This window comes from Homarus americanus, unplaced genomic scaffold (genome assembly GCF_018991925.1).
Source record: "Homarus americanus isolate GMGI-L3 unplaced genomic scaffold, GMGI_Hamer_2.0 scaffold25445, whole genome shotgun sequence".
In the NCBI taxonomy this organism is placed as follows: Eukaryota; Metazoa; Arthropoda; class Malacostraca; order Decapoda; family Nephropidae; genus Homarus; species Homarus americanus.
In genome coordinates this window covers 5,001-10,969 of record NW_024718386.1, presented here as the reverse complement: position 1 = coordinate 10,969, position 5,969 = coordinate 5,001, and the positions used below count along the sequence as shown (strand labels likewise).

Genomic DNA, 5,969 nt, shown 5'->3' with positions numbered 1-5,969 from the left:
CATTCGGGTGTGCAAGTTTCTGTAGTATGCTATCAATTCGACCCCCGATTGACTTTGACGGTCTCCCATTCGGGTGTGCAAGTTTCTGTAGTATGCTATTAAATCGACCCTCGATTGACTTTGACGGTCTCCCATTCGGGTGTGCAAGTTTCTGTAGTATGCTATTAAATCGACCCCCGATTGACTTTGACTGTCTCCCATTCGGGTGTGCAAGTTTCTGTAGTATGCTATTAAATCGACCCCTGATTGACTTTGACTGGCTCCCATTCAAAAAGAAGAAGTTGCCTGTAATATTATTCTATAAAATTCAAGGTCCTGTCAGATTTTACCACTATCAGGCTAAACAGTTTAGGTTAGATAGTGGTATGCCATTTATTTCTTGTCTTATTGATTAGTATTAAATCTTCTATAAAATTGAGGACACCAATAGACTTTGTACTAAGGTTAGGTTAAACAGACACTTGGAGCAGGCCGCTACACACTTTTGCTGTAATGGAGGATTTCGCCATCGGGGAGCGTGACGAAACCTCCGGCGAAAGTAGTGGTGGCTGCCTGTATATCTCTATAAAATTTAGGCCGCCAATAGACTTTACACCAAGGTTAGGTAGTGTTGGCTGCTTGGATTATTTCTTTCTGTCTGTTATTGACTTAGGCTGGCTAGCCTCTATCAAATTGTGGACACCAATAGACTCTGTACTAAGGTTAGTTTAAACAGACACTTCTGCTGTAACGGAGGATTTCGCCATCCGGGGGCGTGACGAAACCTCCAGCGGTCTGGTAGTGTGGACTGCACCACGGTTAGGTTAGGTAGTAGTGGCTGTCTGGATTATTTCTTTGTCTTACTCAGGCTGGCAAGCCTCGCTAAAACTTTAGGACACCAATACACTCTTCTACTACCAAGGAGAGGTTGTTGGATTATTTGTTTGTCTCTTACTCAGGCTGGCAAGCCTCTATAAAACTTCAGGACACCAACACACACTCTACTACTACTACCACCAAGGAGAGGTTGTTGGATTATTTGTTTGTCTCTTACTTAGGCTGGCAAGCCTCTATAAAACTTCAGGACACCAATACACTCTCTACTACTACTACCAAGGAGAGGTTGTTGGATTATTTTTTTGTCTCTTACTTAGGCTGGCAAGCCTCTATAAAACTTCAGGACACCAATACACTTTAACCAAGGTTAGGTTAAACAGACACTTGCGCAATGGAGCAGGCTGCTAGACACTGCTGCCGCTGCTGTAATGGAGGATTTCGCCATCGGGGGGCGTGACGAAACCTCCGGCCTGGTAGGGAGAAGTCTTAATGGATCGCAGTGAGGATGCTGCTCTGCCATCTACAACACCCTGACCGGTACGTAAGTCGTCTACGAACGATTCGGTACGGCACATCAGCATTCGGGTGATCCGCATTTGGGACGGGAGAGCCGGCACTGATGACACGACTCCCCCGAGTTCCCCTTGCATGGGTCCATTCTCCGGCGGTGCAGCAAGCTGCCCGCCAGAGTCTCGTAATATCTTTGACCGTCCCAATGCGAGCCGTACGCGGTATCTTTGCTTCTCTAGCCGGGATGCTGCCTTAGAGGCTTTCAGGCATAATCCCACGGACGTAGCCTCGCTCCACTGGCCGATCGACCAAGAACGGAACCATATGTCCGGACCTGCCGTTCCTCTCGTACTGAGCAGGACTACTATCGCAACGACCTCATTTTAACAGTAGGGTAAAACTAACCTGTCTCACGACGGTCTAAACCCAGCTCACGTTCCCTGTTAGTGGGTAAACAATCCAACGCTTGGTGAATTCTGCTTCACAATGATAGGAAGGCAAACATCGAAGGATCCGCCCAGCGTCGCTATGGGCAGCTTGGCATACAAGGCGGTATCCTGTGGTAACTTTTCTGACACCTCTTGGCAAACTCACAAAGTCAAAAGGATCGATAGGCCTTGCTTTAGCAGTCCGTGATGCGTACTGAAAATCAGGATCAAGCCAGCATTTGCCCTTTTGCTCTCGCGAGTTTCTGTCCACAAGGCTGGCCCTTGATTTACCTCGTTATCATTTGACAGATGTACACGCCCCAGTCAAACTCCCGTGATAATAATGTCCTCGGGTACGGATCGCGTGAAGCATCGGCCTTCTCCGCTAAACGAAGACGTGGCGGCCCGCTGTTAACACGGCCAGACCGCATCCACTCGTCAGCCTTCGTCGCTTAGGGCTAGAAAGAGAGACGCGCCCAGCAGGAAGACTCCCCATTCCGTCTCACCAGTAAGTAAAAACGATCAGAGTAGTGGTATTTCACTGGCGGCCGCCCACACGGAGGCGGAACGACCTCCCACTTATGCTACACCTCTGATGTCTCTCTACAAAATCAGACTAGAGTCAAGCTCAACAGGGTCTTCTTTCCCCTCTGTTTAGTGCAGGCCCGTTCCCCTGCCTGTGGGTTCGCTAGATAGTAGATAGGGACAGAGGGAATCTCATTAATCCATTCATGCGCGTCACTAATTAGATGACGAGGCATTTGGCTAGTAATACTCACAAACAATATTTATTAGTTACAACAACACGGAGCCGCTTCCTGCATGCCCGGACGCTCTTCACTTTTTCTACTTTTCTTTAAAAATTAAAACTCAAATGCACAACTGTGCCCCTAAAATCTGACTATCTTGCAGGGATTACCAGGTTCCCTGCACAACTACTCTCCTGGCATTTATACCCTTCCGCAATATCCATCCTGGTAGGGAGCTCCCCGCAGTGCTTGGATGTTGGTCACCGGATGTCTAAGATGTAGTCGGCAACTGGCACCCCATCCCACCCCATAAAGATATTTTAAGGGCCTTATTTATTGACCGCCGGCCCTGCTGGCGGCTGCTGGTTTGGGAGGGCTGCCAGTTGCTCGTGGTGACACACTTGTGGAGCTCATGGATGAGGCTGCTGTCCGTGTCTCTGTTGCAGAAGGAATAGGAGCGATGGTCATCTCCGACTTGTCAGGAGAGGACTAAAACCTAGCTAAAAATTGAAAAAATGAATGAGTTTAAAACCTCTTGTCCAAGTTTTTAGGATAGAGCGCCCGCGACAGCAGGCTCGAACTCCGCGTGTGTCCCGGGAGCAGCAGCACCCCGGTGGATTGGAGCTCTTTGGCAGGGATGAGATCGAACTGCCCTGCTTGCAGTGTGGGCGAACGCCCCAGCCCCAGCATTCGGGCCGCGGAGCGACATCCTAGCCGTCCGCCTGCAGTCTGAGGGATCTAAGGATGTTTATAGATCCCTCAATGGCCATTGTGACAAGTATCTCGATGCCCGCACGTCTGATGCCCAACCGGCTGAGCAGCTTGATAGTGGCTGGTCTTATGCCACCTCGTGCGCCGAAGGCAACACCCAGGAAGTTCACTGCAGCTACCGGAGGCAGCGAGCTGTTGTTAGCAATGAACCTCCTGATGTCGACCTCGTGTGCACGGTACTTATCGATCTTGTGCTGCTCAGCTAAGCGAAGGGTGTTAATATCGCTTTCGAAGGGCACACAGACGTCGAGCACCGAGTACTGGCCATTTTTCTGCAGGATCAGATCAGGCTTCACGAACGTGTGACCACTTTGTACCCGCGGCTGTAAGAGTACATGGAAGCCTTCTCCCTGTAGCCATTGTTTAGCCTAAGGAGGATACGGTCATGTCTTGTCACCCTGTGGTTTTGGGCAGCAGGACACCTCTGTAAGAGATGTAGTATATCCTCCTGCCCTTCCCCACATTGGCGACAGGTCATTCTTCCCAAGTCCTCATTAGGCACCCGGCCAATGGCTCTAGAGACTCGGCAGTTGATGGTCTGAGACCTGAGTCGCAATAGGTCGATGGCTTTCCTGCCTGGGCCTAGGTCGTTTCGCAAGATGGCATTGCTGGCCCGGCTTCCAAAGAAGTTCTCCGCCCCCTTGCCATGCCAGGATGTACTCCACTCTTCCCTCTTCTTCCGCAACAGCGACCTTTTCAATTGAGACAAGGTGTTATTGTCTATATGGCCTACCCGGAAGTGCCTCGCCATTGCCCCGACTTCGCGGCCCCAGAGACCCCCAGAGGCTATAAACCTTACTGCAGGGTCGTCTGAGGACTCGAGACGCCGGAGCAGTCCCATCTTCTGATGGGCAACGGTCTCCAGTAGCGAGGGCACTCCCACGCCCCCGTCTCTCATGGGTAGGCCAATGGCCGCTGTATTGAGTGTCCGAGGTAGGTGGAGCCATTGCCTGGTCCGGTCGCGAAGGGTCCTGTCTAGTGCCCTGAGAAGGTTCATAGAACAGGATCCCTTCACGTACCTATACTGAAGCCTCGGGATAATCTGAGACTTCAGTATCTTGATCTTTTGCAAGGGTTTCAGCGAAGAACCTCCTATTTTCTCCATGATGTGTTGGAGTTTTTGTTTTTCGCCATCGACCCTACTCCCCGGTCTCTCAAGTCCTGAGGGCCCCACTTGGAGCCCTAAGTACCTCACGTACTCATCAGGTTCAATTCTTGGTAGGTATTCGGCCAGACCCGTGGTCGAGTTCAGCATTGTAAAGCATTCCTCCGTCACGACCCTGAGCTTCACACCATACCTACCCCTTGCAGCCCGCTCAAGACCCAGTGTGGCGCACTTCGTGGGCTGCGCAGCCAGTCCCCTCGCACCAAGGAACTGGTCGAGCTGATTCAGGCTCCTCTGCATCCCGAGCCTGGACTCGGAGACTATTACCAGGTCGTCCGCGAATCCTGTCACCGCCACCGACGTTACATCGTCCAGGCGGTATCCAACGGCAGGACCCAGGGACTCCAGGTACTCATCCACCACGGCACAGAAAAGGAAGGGGGACAATGGACATCCCTGCTTCACTCCTCTGGTCATGGGGATAGGGTCTGACTCCCCGCCGGGAACGCAAATGCTTGTCCCTACGTGGCTGTTGTTACGAACCCCTCCACCAATTGTCATGATCTACCTACCCTGCACTACGAACCACGCCATCTATTGTCCTGATCTACCTACCCAGCACCACGAGCAACGCCATCTAGGGACGAAACACGAGTATGACTCGTCTTAGTTAACACTCCGGGGTTTCCCTTCTCCATATCCTGGTTGTTGCGTCACTTCCTCCAAGTCTTCTTTGTGAGCTCCAATTCGAGGAGAGAGCACTTGGCTCTGGGAAGTGACCACAGGATCATCTATCCTCTAAACCTACGGTGCAGTGACTACCTACCGTCTTCTACAATACTCAGCCTTACTCGTCAGCCATCTCAGCTCCTCACTTAAGTACTTGTATCTTGTATTGCCTCCCCCACGTCCACTTGCTTCAAAATGGTTTATGTTGTATTAATATGTATATACTGTTAATGTTTAGGTTAAGTTTGGTTAAGGGTAATTTATAAGTTGAATATTTTGTTAAGGAATTTATGGTACTTTATTATACACAACGAAAACTCGCATCCTTTGTCTACCCTTTTATAGTCCGATTGTCTTTGTTTTGGTTTTTTGTTACCTGTTGGGATCTGGGTAGACGTATAACTATATTCTAAATCCCCAACTCGTAACACTGTAAAGATCCTTCACAACATCCAGAAGGTGGTTAGGCGTATCCAAGCGCCGAAGTGCCCTGTCGAGAGAGGTGTGCGACACAGTGTCGAACGCTTTGGCTACGTCGACAAAGGTGATATAGATGTTACGTTTCTCTCTCCGGGCGTGCCTTATCAGTCCCTCTACGAGTGCTAAGTTCTCACCGCACCCGTCGACGGACCTAAAGGCCTTCTGGCTTATACTTGTATTAGCACTCTCCACCATCCGGAATGCGAGGATCTTACAGTACGCCCTAAGGATGTGGGACCCGATTGTAATTGGACGCCAATTAGAGGGGGTCCCAAGCGGCGATTTTTTGGGAAGCATGGACGTTCTGCTGTTTTTCGTCCATTGAGGAACCCGTGCCAAATACAGCCATGTATTAAATATTCTTAGGAGAACCCTCGGCCC

The 5,969-nt window shown here is 50.4% G+C and overlaps 1 pseudogene; it reads right to left on the bottom strand.

Moving 5' to 3' along the window:
• Nucleotides 1–1,272: 1,272 nt before the first annotated feature.
• LOC121859672 overlaps nucleotides 1,273–5,969 on the bottom strand; it is an 8,548-nt pseudogene continuing 3,851 nt past the window's right edge.